Below are 22,799 nucleotides of genomic sequence, written 5' to 3'. Positions count from 1 at the left end.
TAATTTACAAAACAATCCATATATACAACGGCTACATCCAAAATATTTCCCCCTAAAATATTTCCTAAAAATGTACACTTCTCAATCCTAGTGGTACATTCAAAGGTACCCCTATTGGCAAAAAAGGGGGTATTAGCCCTCTATCTTAATTTGTTATGCCAAATGACTAATTTTTTAGTTCAAACAATGGGTGAACTCCTCCTTCGTCTATACCAGTTCTGTATATATTCTAGTTGTTTCCATGCCCAGGTATGGGAGAGTCATTTGGGCATTCCCCGTAGTGTTCTTTCGGTACTGTTGCAGGTAGGACAAAGTTATTGGAGAAAATAGTGCTGAGAGACTGTAATTAAAGCCTATTGATTAACAACAACACGTAACAGGGGGTGTTGCCATAGGAGGTTGCAAAATGAGACACAGCGGTACTAAGGAGGGACTACGAAGCCCTTTGACCAATGCACAGCCACAGTTTACAGTGGTCAATGACAAGCCAATGAAAAATATGTGCAAAGAGGGGGCGGAGCTTCAAGTCCCTACCGGAATACAGCATGCCCCGCAGAGCATCACATGAGCTGCCCAGGCTCAACCTAGAAATAGGGCCGTTAACAATAATGTGCACTGAGCAACAGGTGCCCCGGCAGCCCAGGCACCACTTTCAGCAACATGCATGCGGAAGACTGAAATTAATAGTGTGCATTTAGGGACACGTGTCGTGCAACAGCCATACCATGCATTTACAAAAATGAGCACCAGAGCAGGACTGTGCATTCAGGAACATGGGCTGTACCATGAAAAGGCACCATGGTGCATTCAGCAGAACGTGCAGCAGCACCAATGTATATTCAGGAACAAAAGCAACAAGACATCCAAGAACCAGAATGAGCAGTCGGCAGCACATGCACCAGTACACCCATGAACCAGACTGCAGTCGGCATCACATGCACCAGTACACCCATGAACCAGACTGCAGTCGGCATCACATGCACCAGTACACCCATGAACCAGACTGCAGTCGGCATCACATGCACCAGTACACCCATGAACCAGACTGCAGTCAGCAGCACATGTGCCAGTACACCCATGAACCAGGCAACAGCACGTGCGCCAGTACATCCAAGAACAGACCCAAACATGTGCACCAGTACACCAAAGAACCAGACTTTGTATCAGTAGCATTTCCACCAGTACATCCAAAAACAGACTGCACATGCCGCAGCCCTGGTCTCAGCACACCACAGAATAAGTCTGTAGCACCTGTTCACCCAAGATCCAGACTGTGCTGTTAGCAGCACTTGCACCAGTACACCCAAGAACCAGTCTGTGTATTCAGGAGCTTGTGCACAAGCATGCCAAAGAACAATCCTGTGCATTCAACAGCATGTGCAGCAGTGCGCCCAAGAAACAGACTGCGCAGTCAGCAGCACGTGAACCAGGACACCCAAATACAAGACTACATTCATAGCATGTATTACAGCATGCTAAAAAACCAGGCTGTGTGCTTGATCACGTGCACCAGCACCCCAGGAAGAGTACTGTGCACTCAAACAAATACATGGATGTATATGGCATTCATAAAGCACAAACCTAGCATAAGGGAGCGGTGAGCTATACAGGGTCAAAGACAAGCATAAAGTCAACGAGTGATGGGAGAGGAAGTGGTGTTAGGGACATTTAATACACAGTGACAGTGTTTTGTTATAGGGTTGCACCAACACAAAAAGGAACCAACTGTGTACGACTGTTGCTGGTGTATCACTTAAGCAGCTAGGAGACGGGACCTGCACAACCCGGATTTAGTCCTTTGGCCAGATGATGCTCAGGTGTGTTCAAAGTGCTTGGTATAGTGTCCTTGCCCATCTTAGCTAGGAAAAGCTCTGCTTTTAGCTGAGCCGCTGCACTCCGCATTTGTGGACTTCTCCCCTGCTTCTGATGGTCAACTGAGGTGCACTATGGTACTAATGAATTTGAATATTAAACACCCAAAACTTTACTCTCAGTTCTAGGCGAGTACACTAAAACATACGAGCCCACGTCTGGCTTGAAAGTCACAGCACTGTGTAACAGGGTGGGAGGCAAGGTTGTGTCCCCCGTGCCTGCCCTTTCATTTAGACATTATTAATGCTCTCAATATGCTGTGTGCTGCAAATTTACTATTGCCCAAGCGTGGCACAGAGAACGTGCTACGTGTAGCACATGCCGATGACACGGGCAACAGCTTAAGGGCACTCCAAGTGACACCCCACGTGCTCCGACTACGGTGGCGCTCCAGGGGGGGGGGGCGAAATTGGGTATTTGCGGACATAAAAAAAAACAGGATAAATTGTAGAAAAATATAACGGGTTCCTCAGTGGCGTCAAACGGCAAAGTAGCCTACTTCATAGATTTCAATGCAGTAATTTACACATATATAAACAGGTATCTAAGATGCATAGGCTAAAAAACACGTGTTGTGAATGTAACAAAGGTGCTCTGCAGATACGAAAGAAACCATGGCTAATCATTTCCGAAACTAATGGCCTATAATATTAAAATAGTGCCCATCATCAATGGGCCTGAGCCTATGCGCACCATAACCGGTCTCTGGAGGATACGTTTGAGGCAGACTTTTTAGAGAGACTTCTCTACATTCAATTCTACGGTTGCATTGGTGATCAGAGACCAACTCGTTCTAAATGGAGTGGTACCTGTGTCTTATTCAAGTTTTGATTTTCTCCTTTAGAATCTCTAGAGTAGATGAGAAATCTCTTGTTGGCGTTATTCATGCAGAACTGAATATTCAAGATAGACTGAAAATTAATAACCAGAATTACTATTGAAGTAACTTGCTTAAAATGTTTAATTGTTACACCATTTTTAAAGGGCTCTAAAGTTCCATCAGCACCATTATAAACAACAGTTTATTACTGATTGCTGCTCGGTTAATCTACAAAAATTGTCATACACGCTATATACCATTGCTAGTAATGTACGTTCAAATTAAAAATTGCACTCACGGGATCAACATATTTAATTGGATCCCCTAGTGATGAATTTTCTGGCACATGGGTTAAAATTCCTTGGCAAGTAAGAACCTGCAGATTGTGCAGTAACTAATAGGTTGAAACTCAAATGCACTTAACAGCCTTGTTGAAATTCCAAATTGAAAGCGTGCCCTCCCATTTGAATCATGCTTTAATGAGACATGTACCCTGAAGTGTCATGGGAAGCCATATTTCTGTCCAATTTAAGGAATGTGAAAAGGATTTAAGGCATGTGTAAATATTGGGATTTTGTTGATTATGTTGTAGAATGTGCACATTTTTAGATGTTCTGTATTGTTTACCATATTATGCTTAGAGTGTTTTTTTAAATCTATATCAAACTATTAACTAGAATATATGTTCAGGAACTCCCGCACTAGCACACCGAGAATAATACTGGACCATTAAAGACCACATGCTCTATGTAGTACGCTCTAGAACACTACTGTGCATGCAAGAACCGCAGACTTCAGGGTGTGAATGAGGGTGGAATGATCAACTGTGTTGAAGGCAGCCGAGATCCAACAATATCAGGAGGCAAGTGTCGCCTTTATCTGTGGTCAGAAGGGCATCAACTATCATGTGTACGGTAGTGGTCTCCAGGCTGCAGCCTATTCTGAAGACAGATTGGTAAACGTACAGGAGATGAGTACTGATGTCATTTGAAATCAATGTAGAGTACTTTTCAATGATCTTAACGATGAAGAGTCGAGGAGTGCTGAGCTGGTAGATGGTGAGGTCATCCGGGTCGAAGGAGGGTTTCTTTTGGAATGGGAGGTCAGCCTCAAGAGCTGCAGGGAAGGTACCTTGAGTGAAGGCAGTACTGGTCATGGTCAGCAGGAGTGAGAGAGCTTTGAGGAGGATAAGTCATCTTTGTGGGAGGTGGGTTTGAGGGAGCGTAGTATTATGGAGAGACCTGCATAAGATGGGTTAAATTCTAAAGACAGTGGGGTGCTGTGAGAGGGGTGTCTAAGAGGAGCAGCAGACTTGGGGTTGCCGACGTGCTGCTGGATCTTCTGAAACTTTTTCATCTTAGTGGTTAATTGAACTGCACTGGTTTGTGGAATGTGATTCACGAGGGAGAGACAGGGGTTGATGCAGAGCAAACTCATTGATAAAGTCGATATAGTACTCGTCTTTGGCTGTGATGGCTCGTGTTGAATTCAGGGGCTTGTGTACTGGTACACAGAGCAACAAACCGCATTGAGGAGCATACACACCAGCACAGCAAATAGCGCACTGTACATTCAGACGATTTTACCCAGCACAACTAAAAGCAATACTGTGAATTCAGGAATAAGGGCACCAGTACACCAACGACCAGATTGTGCAGTCAGAACCACACATCCCTCGTCATGGGAATTTTTGTGAACTCTAGGGCACCAAGCAGCATCTCTCTGAACACTGTTCGTGGGCAGATAGCACCTGACTGAGGGAGAGGTGTACTCCCTTGTCCAGCACCCGTCAGACGCTCTCCACTTTCTCTCTGCTTTTCAGTGGATCACTATGTAAGAATGTTTTGAATAGTGTTGGGTTCTGCCCTCAGACTAGGGTAGAAAGATTTCAGAATCTGGCCCCTGAAGCCCCTGTGACCAGTATCCAGGTTTGTTGTGCAGCTCTCATTGGAGCAGATGTATGCTGTGCTGACCCTGGGGTCATGTTGCAGTATAGCAGGTTTCTACCAGCCTCACTGCCGTTTTCTTGCAGCACGCTTTGTGGCTAGCACAGGCTGTTCCCCTCCTTTAATTAGAACACTTGGGGCTGGGACAGAATGTGCTACAAGTCTGTTGGTCCCTCCAGTCCCCAGGTTTTGTACTCCATGTAAGCCGGTCACGGAAGGGAGCAGGGGAGAGGGGGGTCATTCTTCCACAGCCTCGTGGTTGTTAAGAGGCCCTGCATGTGAGACTGCTGCCTTTATTAATGGGGAGGAGCCAACACGGCTAACTGTTCTAGATGGCGACAGATGATGATCTGTCGTGTTTCCTCTTTCCCTATAGGACATGTTTGTCAGCTGTGAAACAAGTTCTCCTCCGACGAAGGGCCCCACTTCAATTTGATGGCAGGACCATGAGCAAACATTTGTCCTGCCCGAATCCACGCCAACCACTAACCTCACACCAGGACATATAAGGCAATGCTGAGGGGTTGGCCTCACAGATTAATGTGTGGGTCCATTTTTTAGCAGTTTGTGGGTCTGTTTTATGACCACATGGGCCAGTTTTTACTTAGGATTTCTCCGATATTAAAACAAATATTGCCTGCAGCAAACACAAATGTATGCAGTCCCATACCTTGAAAAATGCTCATACAGCAGGTCTTTACACGTTGAAAATGGGACAGATTTGCAAAGGTGGGCCACTTTTTTTTGCCATCTGGTTTCCTAATAGGGACCACTTTTACTTTGGTACCTGGACCCATTTTTTTTTTGCTCCAGTCTGAACATCTCCGAGGTGTGGTGTTGTGGCCCTACGCCTACATGGTGAAAAATAATGGGCACATGGATTGAATGGTTGGAACAGGCATGTATATTAGCAGGGTCACCTGACCAGTGACGCCTATGCTGGATGGATTTGGAGTGGGTATAAGTACAACCTCAAGGGAGGGGCTGCCCCGTTACGTGTCCAGCAGGACACTAGAAGTGGAACCCAGTTTTTCACAAAGGTGCAAAGCAAGGTATGCCTTGTCCGATACTAGCAACCCCATGCAGAGGTTGGCTCTGCCTAGACGCATATAGTTTCAGGACACGGCAGTCAGCTTTCATTCATGGAAACCAAAACTAGAAATTGTATTTAATACAAAGAAAAACGAAAACAAAGAATTAAGGGAGACAGAGTATTTTTTTTTTTTTGTGTGCAGATTTATATAGCACGAACTCGACCCGAAGGCATTGGAGCGCTTGACAGGAGCACCAGTTAGTTACATTACACAAGGACACATTCATTTTTGGCAGGCGCCGAGAGATGAAGTGATTTGCCCAGAATCACAGGATGTTGAACAGACGCAGAGGCTCGAACCAGATTCCCCTGATCCAAAAGTCGGCAGCTCTGGTCGTAACGCCACATACTCTCCCTTTAGCCAAAATTAACAGTGCACAGAATGCCATGCTGAAGTCAATCACAAGTAATATATCAAACCAGCAAAGCCGCCCACGTGCCAGCCCAGCTCTTCTCCCTTCAACTGACTGCCCACCAAAGAGCTCCTCTGCCTTGAGAGGCGCACGAGCAAGCAGCCACAGTTCTGTCAACGCTTCATGTCCCTCTCTCTTTCAATTCGGGAAAACCTGCTTCTAAAAAAGCAAAACCTGTAAATGGATATATCAGCAGAGCAGCTTTTCCATGGTACTCTGACCCTCACCTGACTGGTTACTTTGTATCTCACCCATAAAACTGTTGCTGGCGCTAGTCTCAGACTTGCAGCAAATGTGGCCGTTGACGCGTGCGCGTGCACCAGAACGTGGACGCGCACGCGCACAATTTAGGCGGAAGCACAACAATTACCTGGAGCAGCGGCCCATGAAATAACAGCTGCATGGGGCAAAGCAGGCACAAGAAGTGCAGCATCGAGCAGAGTTTAGGAATTTGCGCAGCTTCTCCATAGCCTGCGGCGTAATCGCCACTTTGTGCACAACCGACGAAATTCCTGCTGCAGCACAGTGTTTTTAACGACTGTTGTTTTATTTTTTATTTTTAAGCACAGTGGGTTTAAGAGAAGGTAACCCAAGGACATTAAAGCGCTTTGCAATAGAACCGGCCAACAGGAAACATTTTTTTTTGTTTTTAGTCAAAGGGAGTATTAATTAAACTGTAACTAAGCTTCACAATCACAACGACCTGCTAGGCAATCGCACTTCTACACATTCAAGCGAAATGTCAGCAGCTTCAAGGACGGCCTGGGAAAAACCCGCTGCTCCGACCAGAGCCTACGAAATAAACCCCACCTCATGCAGGGCTGCGTGGTCTCTTAACCATATCAGTGCTTACTGGGAGGCAGTGGTTGCTGGCGAGGGATACTCGCACTCATTTTGGGGACTGGGAGTTATTTTTGTTGATCAGACATTCGCAGAGAGAAACAGGGAAAAACACACAAAGAGGTAGAGAATGACGGAAAACCCACCTCAATGGGAGAAAGCAGGAACCTGCACGAGTGAGGCAAAGAGAAAGGGGCTGACTGACAGTGAGTGGATTGAAGAGGCCTGAGGTGGAATGGGGACTACGCAGTCTTGGTATACGTTGTGCTGACAATTACAAACACTGGCAGTAGGCTATTGAGGTGAGCTTTGGGTACCGGCACTCATTCTATTACAAATTAAGCACTGAACAATATGCAGGGTCTTCTACTTTCCCATTGCTCAGTGAGGGGTAGAGAAAGGCCCTTATATAGAGCCCCCTCCCAAGGCATTACCACAGCTACTACCGATAAGTAAAGGAAATGAAAGGCCAACCTGTCTAAGCAACAACATCCAGAGCGACTCCCAGTAAACCCAATGTCTGAGTGCCACACCGCACCCCCACCCACACCGAATGTTCCGCTCAGCAGTGCCTCTCTGTCCCGCCTTGCAGCATAGAGACTAGAATTATCCTAGTTTAACAAGCTTGTAAAATGGGGTGGGCTGGTGTTCTACAACCAGGGAAGCTCGGTACAGCTTTTTCTCCCTGAGCACCTGGGTGAAGAAACCCAACAGCCCAAGCAAGAAAATCAAGAATGCTGTGGCTATTTAGAAAATAATATCTTTAATGAGTAAAAACACAAATAATTCAAAGATAATAATGTATTTATGCAAAAGAAATGCGATCTGATAATTAAGCTCCACATTAGGATTGCACCCAGTCCACAGTTGAAATGTCTCAGATAAGATCGCAATACCAGAAGGGAGTGCCCAAGCCAGACATGAAGGGCGCCCCGGAGTCTGCAGTAATTCGTTCATGTGCAAAAACTTGTAGCGAGGTGAATGCATGCTTGCAGTTTAAAAAGTGGAATTCAAGAGAAGAGATGCAATCTCTCCTCCGAACATATGGAACCCCACTATAGCCACAGGGTAGATGGTGCCACAACGTGGTATTTTCCAAACCCATGATTCGCCATGAGAGTGCAGAGTTTCTTAGGGGCAGCTAAGAGAGGGTGTCATGAAGGACATGCCTACGCTTTGCCCACACTTCCTATGCCACGCTGTTTCCATCTCTTTGGGCAAGGGAATGCATCTACTCCGGCGTTCTTGCAAAGGTCACCTTCTATAAGCAGTCAGTGCCCAGCGGGTCTTTCCGAAAGCAGATTATACCCTGTGAGAACCCCATCATGGATTTTGTTCATCATTCGAGTGTCGTCATTAACATGAAGGCAATGTCCGCCTGCCAGGAACACTTCATGTTAGGGGCACAGCCATGCACAGAGCAGTGCTGGTGACAAAGGAGAAGCAAACCCCAATTACAGCAGGAGCAATGGTGTGGTGGCAGATCTACATTTAAGGCTTGGCTTCCTCTGCTTGGCATCGGTGTGCTTTAGTCTGCCCATGCAGGGTCCACCTAAAGAGCCTATAAACCAGTGATACTCAAAGCACGGCCCTGGGGCCGCATATGGCCCTCCTGATCTTTGCATGTGCCCCCCCCCCCGGTCAACAGCAGCACTGGGCTGCAATTTACCTGACTCAGCACTATGATTAAAAATATGTTAAATAAACAGTCAAGCCTTTATTCAAATATTAATTGAAGTTAAAGAAAGGAAGTAACTCGGTTGTCTGGCAATGCTTAACTTTAACAACCCTTCATTTTTAAAGACATGTTACAGAAAAAGGGTAAAAATATGATTAGATCTCTTCAAATATCAAAAAGTATATTTCACTAACATGCAGACCAGTTTCACCTTAGTACATCAGATTATATCAGTGCATTGAGAAGTATTTTCTTTTTAAGGGATAGTTTTCAAACATAAATTTTGAAACATTCATTATTCCCACCCCACCCTGAAAACAATGCCAATGCTAAACTAAGAGGCAAGTGAGTTATATGTGCACTCTCTCGGTGGTTTGGGTGCTCATTATACATGAGCATCATGGTTTATTACATTGAACACAGGAGAAGGTTTTGTACAGTGCAGATCCTGAAGTCATGCATTTTGAGGTTCCCTTATATGTGATAACGAAGGAAAAATAGGTAAAGTGAAATAAAACAATTGCCTAGGATCACACACTTTGGTAGAGAGGAAAGCTGGGATTATCACAGGTTTTCTGGTTTCACATTGTAAAATTCTGTTACTAGATGTATATACTTTGCTTCCCCTGAACACACCATACTGCCACAACACCCCCGCCCCCCCAAAAAATGCCCTCTTCCTGACTGCCACCATATTAGGATCAATTCGACCCTTTGTCACATCAAAAACCAAACTTTGTGGCTCTTGGGAAAATGTTTGTGAGTACCCATGCTATAGACATCACAGTACTGGCTAGAGAGGCGCAAGCAAGGAGCAAATAAACCAGAGATGGCGTGCTCTCATGATAGCCATTATGGGTCTTCCGTAAGCAGGCCGGCCTTTGACATGACTAGGGAACATCTGGTAGGAGGCAGGACTGGTTTCTCCAGTTAGGCAGCCAGACTCCTGCAAGACTAGTTAGTCAGCCCTCCCACAATCCGATCATCAGGTCCCTGGTGGGATAACTAGAGAGACGACCTTAGAGCTGGCTCCGCTCGGCCCCCGAATCATGGGCTTCAGGTGAGGCAGGAAGATTGCAAATTAAAGATTTTAAATTTTACTTCGAATCTAACCTCCAACCAGACTTTAACCCTCCGTCTATGACTGTCTGAATGGAGACAGGATTGCCCCTTGATGCCTCGTAAAAAAAAATCTCAGCAATGCACAGAAGTAACCTAGTGGACTATGAGTTAATATCCATTTGAGGCCCCCTTTCTAACTATCTATGTATACTGAGGTGCTATAGATGAACCACATGTGCCCTTGCAGTTTCATATTTCTGGAGACAACCATGTACAAATTCAGGCACATTTCTTTCATGACGACGAGAAGTCATCATAATAAGAAAGAGAACATGTGTTTCCTACTTCGTGGTACTTTGCAGTACCATGAAGTAGCAAAACACATATTTGACCCCAGTGTCTGCTCACCATTTAAGAAGAGTTGCCCCATCACCAGGAGAGTGGGGAAGCCCTGGCTCTGGGGAAAACTCTGCCAAGCAGACCCTGGCAGAGAAGTGCCTCAGTGAGCAACATTGTAGAGGTTCACAAAGCGAGAAAAAAACGAGTCTTGAGGACAACATCAGAAGTGTGATAAGGCGTGGGAATGTAATCTCCTCTAACAGCTTTAGGATCTGGACACCTGCATGAAAGAAAGTCCGCTCACAGACTCAGTTCAGACATGCACTTGTTTCAGTACGAGCAATCTAGAGAAACCGATGGCTTTGGCAGTTCATATCATGGCTCACGGGAGTACGGTATTTTGGTTTACATCCGCCTGGGTGCAGCAGAGAGTCTACAGACACTCTCCCCCCTCCCCCCCCCCTCCCCCCTCGCACAACGGCTCCCAGTAAGGCCCGGTCATCGTCTCATCACTATTACAACAAGCATTTACAATGCAATGGTCTCGGCATTGGTAAAGTTAGAGCTATTGGCATTGCTCATGACATTTTTTTGTTTATGTCTTTGTATTTAAAACATTTAAAGAAACGGCATTGTTATTTACAATGTCAATAGCTTAATCACTCTCAAATGCGAGACCTTTCGCATTTGCACCCACACACAGATTAAGCTATTGACATTGTAAATAACAATGCCGTTTCTTTACATGTTTTAAAAACAAACAAAAATAATGTCATGAGCAATTCCAATAGCTCTAACTTTAACAATGCCGAGACCGTTGCAATGTAAAGGGTCAGCTTGCTCCCCTCATGCCGACGTCTGAGTTGTAAGCTGTGTGGGTTACAGGTAGTTGGTCGTCAGTAAGGAGTTCAGCCTTCCACATCTGAGGAAAACCCCCCCACTAAAGCAGGGAGGGAGGGAGGGAAAATAAAAAAAAACTTGGATGGGATATAAGAGTCCTGGAACGCTGGCCATAAAAATAAGAGGTTGGGATATTTACTTAGTGACATTATTGCCAGGGTGGCAAGTGAATAACATATCGAAGATCAGAAGGCCAGAGCGATAACACTCCCCTCCTGAGAGCAGTTGAAGGGAGGAGACTCCAGGATCTTGACGTCCGCAGTGCCCGGGCAGAACATCCCCAGGAGGACTCATATCCAGGGCACGAGGGAGGCCCCCAACAAGGCCATTGGGACGCACAGTCTACATTCCATATCCAAGAGGCCATCTAGTGTCCTACCGTTTCATTTCATCACAAAACTCTACGCATGCAGTTGTAAACACTAACCGTGGCTGGTACTATGTGGATGTACCAGGGTTTGTCAAAGTAAACCTTTCCTTCGTTTAGTGATAATAACTGTCAACTAATGGGACACATCCAATTTCATAATGTTTAAGTTTTCCCAGCTAGTAAAGCTATCAACCACCCAGCCCCTCGATGCCAATTAAATTGGTTGAGCCCCTCCACCACAAGAAAAGGTTGTACTTTGACTGATGAATAATAGGAGTTGTGGTAGTGATTATTATTAAGGAATGCAATTGAAGGGCGGCCTTATTTCAAAGGGGCCTTTCGTTTTGTAAAGCAAACATGATGTATTGAAAACAAACTAGGGTTCCCAAACTATTTTTTTTTTTTTTTAAACGGTCTAATACAGTGATAAGCAGAGCCGCATTAAATTTATTCCCTGGCAATTGGCATTTCAGGAGAGCACCCAAGGGCGATTTCAAAGACCTAAATAATTTTGTCTAGCGTAGCGACCCCCCTCCCGAAATGATGTAAACGAAAAGCACTTTTCGATCGATAGCACGGAAACGCGTACTGAAAAAAAAGCGGCTTGCCTTTGACCGGCCGTTTAGTTAAAAGACAAATTAAACAAAATCGCTGCCCTAGTCCTCATCATACGCAGCGATTGCCATGGTTGGGACAGACGAAAGCAAGGTCTCCCATTCAAACTGAATGGCGAGCACATGCATCAGCCATCTTGTGTAAATACGACTGTCACTAGGGGCACCGCTTGCGGTACCATCCCTGCATCCTCGAACCCTGTGCACGGACAGCTGCCATCTTGTACATTACCTTCACAGACGCACTTGATACAGCGCAGAAAAACGCTGCATGGCGACTGAACGTTAAACGTGAAAGGCACATGGTTGTTTTAGTAGCATCGTTTTCACCGCCCAAAGCATGGACCGGTTTAGACCAGATTGTGGAATGGTTCCTGTAACAAGGAAGCTGCAGGACCAGACATCAAACCGAAAATATGCGAGGGTCCTGGAGACCGTGCACTATTCTCACCCGCTACGCATCACACATCGAGGTATGGTTGGGTGAAAACATGTGCATGGTCTAAACAGCATTCGATGAACATACACTAAGCAAAATAAGTAGCCATCACTTACTACAGACAGACAAAGCTAACGAAGGTCCCCTCCATCCATGTGTGCGGGGTACCCCGGAACAGCGCCGATTCGACGTGCAGACCAGACCATGCTTTCTAAGCAAGTTCAAGCTACCAGTAATGAACAGGCACAGGGAGGCGGGGCTCACCATAGAGGAAGAGTCCTCCAGCGGCTAGAGGGTGTCAGCCTCTTAAAGAGACACGCAGCACGCAGACCCGAGGCCATTGTGCCTTCTGCCTCCAGCCTCATTAATTAATAAGTGCGCTTAGGAACATCTATTCAAGACGCAGCCGCTTCTTGTATCCAATTCGTATGCAAGCCTTTAAACATCTACGACGAGGGCACCGGAAGACACCACCGCCTTTCTCCGAGGCAAAACAGAAATGCCTCGGAGAAAGGCAGCGTCGTTTTCGGATTCGGGGGCGTGTTTTGCTGTTGTCTCCTCCTTGAGACTTCTCGCAAAAAACACGCCCCCCGATCCGAAAAGGACGGGGCCTAATGTGAATGACTGACCTCTTCTCCAATGGCTGGCCAGCATTCAAGAGGCCAGCCAATGGAGAACAGGGGAGAAGAGGGGCGGGTTCAAGCCCCTCTTCTCCAAGTCATTAAATCTCGGAGCGAGACTGCGCAAGCGCAGCCTTCGCAGCCGAGACCTAAAAAATGTCGACAAAATGGGTCACCCATCTATCGCAGGAACAAAGGAGCAAAACTCAGGGTTAATATTCTTTAAAAAGGGAGCATTTACTGTATCCCCAAAACGTTTGGTATTGCTGGTTTTTACAGAGATGGCCAGGCTTTCCCATGCTTCCACCTGGAGTATGTTTTTCCTAGCAGCTATGGCTAATTTATACTTATTCTGAAGGGATTTAATGATCAAAGTATCCTGTGGGCAATTTACCGGGGCACATTTTAGTGACTGTAGTGGTACAAGTACTGTCAAACCATCTATTATTGTTCCCTGGTGTATTTGTGTATTTAGTTAAAAGTGATTTAATGGAAATTACAATATAACTAAAATTTTCAATCATATTTGGGCCAATTTCGAAGACAGCAAGTTATTTCCTTGTAATTAGACCTTACTATTTTCTGCATAATCGTACGGGGCTCAACACCTGTCAACTTAATTCTTACACCATTTTTCCTAATAGGGTCAATACTATTTATTAATGGGAATGAGGCCTGTCGTTGACCCCCCCACCCCCCCCCCCAAAAAAAAGGGTAGTGTCAGATTGTGGTCCCTAAGAATTGAGGGTACAATACTGCGATTACCACAAATACCAATGGGGGAGACAAGTAACAGTACATGATCTATAGTAGAAAATGAATTTCTCCCTGTAAAGGTTGGGACTGATTCCCCATTAGGACCACAGCCACCTCCAAGTAGTTGGAGATCATATTTAGAGATAATCGGGTTTAGTGCTTCGCCATACTCATGGTGCTAAAAATGGTAATTCCCCTCCCCATCCTGGTAAATATAGCCACATGCCTGGCCGGTGGATACTGCAAATGACTGAATGTTAAAGTTTCCTGCCCATACTAATACATAATCCGTATTAATAGAAGCTAGAAAGGTTTCAAGGCCGCGGTCAAGGGCTATAGCCATACTTCTGCGTGTTGGATCAAAGATGTGGTTATAGAAATTCATAATTATCATCTCTCCCCCTCCTTTTTAGGTCTCGCCTGACCCAGCGCATGCGCTGGTCTGGCGAGACTTTGTGAGGGCTCAAAAAAGTGCTACCACTGTAGCCTAGAGCTACAGTGCATGTGCGTGGGCTCACGCGCCTCACTTTAGCGGCCGCTTTGATGTTTAATCGCGATCACTTTCGCGGCCGCTTTGATATTCTCTGTGAGCCAGGTTTTTTTCCTGTTTATTACTTCTATGTAGTAATGGTGGCACCTGTGCACTGCCATTACTACAGAGCAGTAATAAACAGAAACAAGCATTGGCATAGCCAATAGGTCTCGCTTTTGGGACCTTATAAGTATTTAGTTATGCAACTGTTGCATGGCTAAACACTTATAAGGTCCCAAAAGCGAGACCTATTGGCTATGCCAATGTTGTTTATTTAGCCACAGCGATTGTGCACAGGGACCCACTGATGCAGCATTTTTAACTTTGACTGGAAATAAGTATCTGTAGTCCCCCTTTAGCCCGCCCAGATTGTAACCCTATGGTTTCTACATAGTATGAGGAATACCCTTCTACATACACTGGATTTATTCACCAGGTGTCTTGTATGCATATGATGTCATAGTCATAGTATTAATCCAGTCAGCATTCCCCATCTTATTCAGAAGCCCATTCATGTTCCATGTTGTGAGCTTAAACCCTCCCTCAAAGGGCTGACATGCAGGGTGCATGAGTGGGTATATTACAGATACTAAAATATTCATTGCCAGTGGCCATGGCGGGCTTGGCTACAGCCAGCCTACAGACTTGGTGTGTTCCAGGGATGGGTTTATGATCTTTAAGGGATAGTTGACTTGCCTGGCCAGTTATAAGATCCCTTCCCCAATGGTTCCTGGAATCCCCAGCATGGCTTTGATCAGGACTGAGTCATTTGTTATTATCTAAGGTAGTGCCCGATATCTATTTGGGACTGCGAACTCCGAGCAATATAGCAGATACGGTCTTGGGGTCACCCTTAGTGCTTGAGAGTTTGATGTATCATTAGGACATTGATTGACCTGTACTCCGTAGATAATAAAAACTAAAAAACAATGGAAATATGCCTATATCTTGGGTAGCCATGGTACGTTCCCTCATCTTTGTGTGGATGCCTCCAGGAACTCTAGGATTCCTAAACTTTATAACTACACAATCACCATCGAAGTTTATTTCCAGGGGCCCAATCCACCCCACTTTCCTTGTTAACAGGGTTTTGTGTGCTCTAGCAGGCACAAATAAATGCTTAGCACTAAGCCAGTGGACAACCTTATTCTTTAAACATTCTGTAGTTTCCCATGCCCCTAGCTTAAGCAGGGTGAGGTACGGGGGGACATTCGCCAATACGGTCTCATATAGGCAGCAGGCAGGTGGCAGATTAATGGCAACTAGCTCTTGGGGAGCCATATTAATATTGAGAGGGTGTGTATTTGTTAGGCTCTGTGAGGGTTGGTCCGCAGCATGCATCATAGTGGCAGGTTCCCTAGAAGATTCCCTATTAATCACTTGGGGATTGTTGCCCAGATAACACTCTGCATTTGGTCTAGTACGAGCCATACATTCAGCAGCTTCGGCACGGGGGGGGGGGGGGGGGGAGCATGCCACCTATAGCATTATTCAGTCTCGCCTCCGGTGGTCGTGGCCTCTTATCTGGTGGCATTACACCCTCATTATTAACATTTTCCAGTTCATCCTCCACCCCACCCAGTCTTGAAGAGGCATTAATAAAACCATTGATGACAACTGTTAACTTATCCCATAATGGCGTCCATGCCGGGTTGTCCATAGGGTTACTGTTATTATCAGCTGCCCCTTGCAGCAAAGGTATATCCGGGGAACTCAAATAGACAGAAATTTCATTCTGGGTCTTTCTTTTACGTTTAGCTGCTGGTGGGCGAGCAGTAGTTGGAACAATAATTGAGGCTTTAGCGGTACCGTTATGACCCAGGGTGGGGAAATAGAAGCTGGCGCTGGTTCTAATACAGTAAGCAATAAGCAAGCTGTAGGGTTTGCAGACCCATTGATGCATGTTGAGCTCTGGGGATATTGATCGTTACCTGGGCCAGACTTCTCTTTGATAGATGTTGTGCATTCAGTTGCCCCATCTTGGCCAGTCGCACTAAGGGACATGCGACGCTCAGCTAGATCTTTGGATAAGGCTCCCACGGCACAGGCAAGAAAGGTATCTATGGTGGATCGCTTAGATGCAATAGTTGGCTCAGTAGAAGACTTTGTTCCCCCAACCTTCCGTTTACCCATGCTGCTAATTACTAGCTAGCTTGTATGAGGCACAAAAGAGGGAAAACAAACTTGCTTCCCAATGGTCCCTCAGGGTCCTATAACTGGCACCCGCTTGAAGTAGTAGTATTCCAATATACTGATAGAAGAGCACAGAAAGAAAAAAAACAAGAGAGTGGGCCCAGCCCAACCTCTGTCAGTCGTGGATGGGTGTAGACGGGTCCACCCTTGGCCCAGGCACGCCTGCACGAGTTCCGCGCTGCGTGGGCACCCAGCAGTGTTTATGGCATTGGGAGGACTGACCACGCCTCCTGCGCGGTTGCTGCCAAGAACGCTGGGGGACCAAGTCCCACCGCAGCAGGCAGGAACAGATGGCAAGAGAAGTGCAGGCAGGCTCCACCAGCCCGTAATGATGTGCGACTTTAACTCACATTTTTCTGTAACACTGGTACTGTGTTGCACTGATATCACCTTTAATAGCCCTCAAACAGCCCCCCCCCCCACCAGTAACCAATGTAACAGAAGGCATAATAAAACAACCCAATATCAAACATAGGCATGTTCTGAAACCAAATCCCTCTCAGATGTATATCTTTTTCTTTTTTAAAGTGGGGGTTGGGGGGCGGGGGGGAAACCTGGCATTCCACCAACTAGATCTACCAACCAATGCAGGGCCACACACGGTGGACTTGATTTGTAAATCTAACTTAAGTATTGCATTGCCCATGCAACACAATGCGTGATGCGAAAGTACCACAATATAATAATACAGCCAGGCCTCAGTTATATTGTTGGCCTTCGGTACACCGCAGTAACTTCGCAGTGTACTGTGATATAGGTCAATGACAAGCCAGAATATAATTGGGCAATCACTGTTTTTAGAGAATGAAAACGCAGCCATATTGTTTTTACTACACTTTGGCTGTGTTCAGTGTTCGGGCCTTTGATATAGGTAGGTAGTAGGCACCGACCTATTACCACTTTATTAAAATGGTAATAGGTAAGGGCATTTCTTTCAATTATTTAAGTATTTTTAAATAAGGTTATGGCCATGTACTGTATTAGTTTCATGAAAGTTTGTGAAATTCTGTAAAAGTGCCACAGTGACAGATCTCACCAAGTTCAAATGCTTTATAACTTAAAAATACATACCGTACTTAACTGTAGTACCCCAAAAGCATCATCATTGCACCATAATTTATAATTCTTCCAAATTCAATGTAAATTCATTCAGCCATTTTCATGCTACTTGAAATACAATAGGTCTGGAAAGTTTTGATGCATTCCTCAAAAGGTTGGAAAATTATTAGCGAGCTAAAATGCGAGGAATTCCCATCTCTCAAAATACGAACTATATAGAGTGGCAATGAAATTTAATGGGATGCTTTCTTTTTATCTATTGCATTTATTATGTATTTGCCTATTGGTTTACATAATCATGAGACCATAAATGTGTCTTTTAGTTTTTAATGTAGTAATTCTTTAACTTTACCTTTGCAGTCTAGTTTATTTTATGGGCTTCCTTGCTACATTTAGTAAAATTGTGCTATATATGAAGCCCAAAGTAAATGAAAGAATCATTATTATGGTTATAAAAATTGAGATTTTATTTCCTAGTAGCCAATTATCATGTCCTCCAAATAGTTTATGTAACTCAGTCAGTCAGTAAATTCTTTATTCGGTGGTTAAAAACCATCATAAAAGAGTACACATTATATACAGTTAAAATAGTATTAAATCATCATACAGAAACATTGACTGAATCTATGTATATAAAAATAATTCATTATTCACAGTGAGTCCACCTTGGTAGCTTAATGGAAATAGCGGGTGAGGAATCCTGCCAGGTTCACAAATGGTTCTAACCTCTGGTCACCCTTAATCTTAGTGCAAATTTCAAGAAACTTATGACAGAACACAGTGTTAACGGGTCACTAGCCCTTTGTAGGAAGGTCAATGCCTCTTTGGCTCGGCTAAACCTGGCCTTTTTTAAAATTTCCTTTAAAAATCTACGTCTTGGGGTTGCATAAAAAGGACATAGGAGTGCAAAATGAAGGGTGTCCTGCGGAGACCTATTGTCGCAGCCGCAGGCACCCTTCTGCTCAATTAAATGACTAAAACCAGCTGGGTCAGCTAACAAATATGATAAAAGATTGAGCCTAAAACGTGACATTAAAAACCTTTGTTGGGCATTATACATAACACAAAGATACGGTTCCATCCCTTCAGTGGTTTCAAGCCTGCTATAAGCACTCACTGATTGTTTGGCCCCTTCCACTGAGGTTCTAACAGACGATCTTTGGTCCCAAAAAATTCTCTTGAGTTTAAGCTTATCCTGTGGTGTAATCACTGAGGGGTTTGAGTAGAACTCCTTGCAGCCCATATTTTCCAGGCTAGTTTTAACATAGTTAAGCCATGGAATGTTCAGGCTTTTATCTCTTCCAAGGCAATCTTTTAGGATCTGCCTACTCAACGCAGCTTCGGGGTTTGTCCAGGTTTTGAGCCAGGCCAGAATTGGTCTGAATTTTATCATATCCTCTATGTAAGGTCTTCCTAATTCTCTGTGTACTATGACAGCTGGAGTGCTATTAGGAACTTTCAGTATTGAACGTAAAAATTTGTTTTCCTCCCTTTGCAGTTAATCAAGATTTATGAAACCCCACACTTCTGAGCCGTACATGGCTTTGGAACAACACATTGAGCCATAAAGGTTCATTGTTTGTTCCGGACACCAACGGCCAACTCTCCTCCCGTAACCCGCTATAGCACCAGTTGAGGCCACCAATTTGCCACACCTTTCCTGTACCAAAGGGGCAAATTTCAGTGACTCATCAAAGAGCAAGCCTAAGTACGAGAACGATTGCACCCTTTCTAGTGTGTGATTTCCAATTCTATATGGGAAGCTGGTCCGTGGATTGTGACCTGCCGTCATTACATAAGATTTTTTTAGATTGACAGACAGATCTAGCACGTCCATGAATTTGACAAACCCATCAATTAGAGTCTGCAAGCTTTTGGGGGTTCGCGCCAAGAGAACTGCATAGTCTGCGTACAGCAGCACCGGGATGTTGCGTGTCCCCACCCTAGGGCAATCTATTTTTAAATTGGTCAGGAACTGTTCTAAATTGTTAATGTATAACGAAAATAAGAAAGGGGCAAGTATGCAGCCCTGCCTCACACCACTTGTGCATCTGAAAGAATCAGTCAACCCCCCTTCCTTATTATAGCGTACTCTGGCGGAGGTCTCTCTGTGCAGTTCCCTCAGAGTACAGATTAGACCTGGGTCAATACCCAAATGATTCATCATAGCCCAGAGCTTGTTCCTATTAACATGGTCGAATGCAGCAGCCAAGTCCATAAACCCCAAATAGATGGCTTCGTTGCTGGTTTTAATATACTTTGCGGCCAACATATAGAGGTTCAGGCATTGGTCGCTGGTGGACCTTCCTATCCTAAAACCGTACTGGACGTCCGAGATGATATTATTATCCTCGGCCCATTCAGTCAGGCGATTCAGTATTGCTCTTCCTAGGATTTTAGCTGTAACGTCTATCAGGGAAATTGGACGGTAGCATTGGGGGTTATCTCGGTTGCCCTTTTTAAAAATGGGTACTATAATAGCCAACGACCAGGAACGGGGCAGACCAACCCTAATGGCCGCATTTATAACTCTAGTTAAACTGGGGGCCCATAACTCCACGTTACTCAGAAACAAGTCCGGTGGGGTCCCATCTGGGCCCGGGGCTTTGTTTTTAATAAGTCCCTCAATGCCCATGACGATTTCTTCTAAGGTAAACTCCAGTACCTGTCCCTGGGTAACCAGCCCCATCTCCTCTGTCCGGTCTTCCTCCCCATGGTTGTACAGGCCCTCAAAGTGGGCTGTCCACTGCTCCGGCAAGATGTTTGTGCCTATCTCGGGGGCGTTGTTGTCTTGAAAACAAGGGGTATTTATTAGTCTCCAAAATTCCGTGATATCCCTTTTTTCGGAGGCCTCCCTCAAGGCCGCCCTCAAGGCCGCCCACGCTTCCCCCTGCAGTGCTACTTTCCTTCTCTTCAGCTCCTTCCTATATTTTAGTCTACACGTTGTGACTTTCACAGTATCCCTAGGTTTGCTGCTAAGGGCTTTTTTTAGCTCCCTCAAGGCTCGTGTACAGTCCCCATCGAACCATCTCGGGGTATTCGAGTTGGTATTCTTTGGGGCCTTGGTCCACAATAGCCCCTCCACCAGGCTAGTTATTTGGCCAAATGCATTTGTTAATCGATCCCCTACCACAGAGAGATCTAAACACTCATCAATGAGTGATTTACCTTTATCCATTAAGGACCGGTAAAATCTTTCCCCGTCTAATTTCGCCCACCTAAGTCTTCTACCTTGGTCCGTCACTCTCTCGGTGATGCCCCCTACTGGATTGGACTTTTGTTTCGCCAGGTACATAAACTCCATTACCAAGGGATTGTGGTCACTGAAGGGGCTCCACTCAATTCCTACTTCAGTGATCCGATTCTTTAAGCACCTGGAAGCAAGAATATAATCTATGTAGGAAGAGCACCCTCTCCCTTTAAAGGTGGGGGGGGAGAGTGCCATCTGACCCCAGTGGCATCATATCAACCGTGTGCTCCAGGTCATAAGATTGAAGGAGCTTACCCAGGTCTATACCCCACGATGAGTGAATAAAATGAGGACCTTTTTTCACTGGGCATTGTGACCAATTCACATCAATCGGAAACAACAGGGGGCATAAGTGGCAGTTCAAATCACCCATTACTAATATCAATGAGGCCAAAGCCCCGTTAACAGGCGCAAGCTCATGGCTCAGTCTGGAATCTAATTCCCCCAGAATGGGAATATCATCTTCGGAAAGACCTATGTTATACACATTAAACAACACGAGCCTTAACCCTTTACTCCTAAACCTCAGAGCCTGGATGTTCCATGAGAACCAGTCCGCACTGGTCCATTTGCCTTGTATTTTTAAATCTACATACATGGACAATCCTCCCTTAGCTCTACCTGAGGTGGTTTTCTGTGCTGGGATAAAAAAAACATTTATACCCAGCCATGTGGAAGTGGGTGTTATCTGTTACCCAAGTTTCTTGCAATCAGATTATGTGGAAATGGGCCATGTACTGCCGCCAGTCCTCATTGTCAAATTTACTTGCAAGACCTGCTATGTTCCAAGAGATAGTTCTCAGTCCCTTTTCCGCTATTTTATCTTTCCCTGGCCCAGTCATACCTTGAGAGATATTAACCAGCCCATCTTGGTTCCTAGCATGTGGCCTCAGAGATTCCATACCCTGCAATGTTGAAGCTGGGGCTATAGCTCCTGACCCTGAGATTACTTGCGGTCGTCCCTTAGCAATGGAGTTAGAGGCTTCCGGAGTCTTTACTAGGCTCCTACACCTGTGCACCCCTAATGTTGACTGTCTATCCTCTTTGACCAAGAAGTGTGTGAGTGGTGTCCCCCCTCGGTTTTCCGGGGTATGTGGGGCGATTAGTAAGTCTCCTCTAGAGGCCTTAGTGGACTGAACCTGTTTACCCAGCATGGGTGTCCCCCTGCCCATATCCCTGCCGTTCCTCGTGTGCAATCTGGGGTCCTGTTTGAGTACAAGCTTGGTCCCTCCCAACTTCTCCAAGTGTTGTACTGTAACTCCTGTATCTCATGCTGCCTTAGGTAAAAATAACTAAGTGACAGAGGCCTTATACCGCTCACACGATTAAGCGTCCCCTGTGAGGATATGCTCGACAACCCCCCCCTTATCCCTAAAGTTAGCAATAATACAATTGCCTACGATGTTTTTGGGTCTGGTTCCTATCCAGTTCACTCTTCTAACCAAGAGGATTTCCCCATCTTGGTTATCTGCTAATGGTCTATTTTGGGTCAACCAATGAATGAGTTTATTTTTTAACTCCTGGTGTGTTTCTCTCTGCTCGTGTTTTAATTCTGGGACCCCAGCAAAAACTACCACCAACGAACATGACTCAGGTGGTAAATTGACAGTAGGTAGAGCCTTAGTGGAGTTTATTGTGGTAGCCCTCTCTACATTGTGTACTGTTCTTACATTGGAATCAGCAGATAGTTGGGATCGCTTGTCCGAGTGTTGCACACATGGACCATTAATTGTGTGTAATCCTCTATCATTTGGGTTAGTGAGCTTATCCGCATGTAGCTGGGGAGCCGGGACTTTGTGGGTCTGTGCAATTATTGATTGTGCGTCCCCTGTATTACTAAGGTTCTTATCACTTAAGGACACTAAATTAGTGTCTGGGGTATTTATAGAGTTACTTGATTCCCCTATTGTACTGCCTTTTTTCTCCCTATTTTTTTATTCACTCAGGATTTTGTCCAACCTGCTTACTAGCGGCTTCATCTGATTAACAATAAATGTTTCTAG

General features: G+C 45.2%; 1 protein-coding gene across 2 annotated transcripts in view; it reads right to left on the bottom strand.

Moving 5' to 3' along the window:
• The window catches only part of CAMSAP3 (calmodulin regulated spectrin associated protein family member 3), a 261,867-nt gene that overhangs the window by 127,634 nt on the left and 111,434 nt on the right, over window positions 1-22,799 (bottom strand). The gene's annotated exons all lie outside the window — the stretch shown is intronic.

This window comes from Triturus cristatus, chromosome 4_1, assembly GCF_964204655.1.
Source record: "Triturus cristatus chromosome 4_1, aTriCri1.1, whole genome shotgun sequence".
Lineage (NCBI taxonomy): Eukaryota > Metazoa > Chordata > Amphibia > Caudata > Salamandridae > Triturus > Triturus cristatus.
This window is presented reverse-complemented; position numbering and strand designations above follow the sequence as displayed.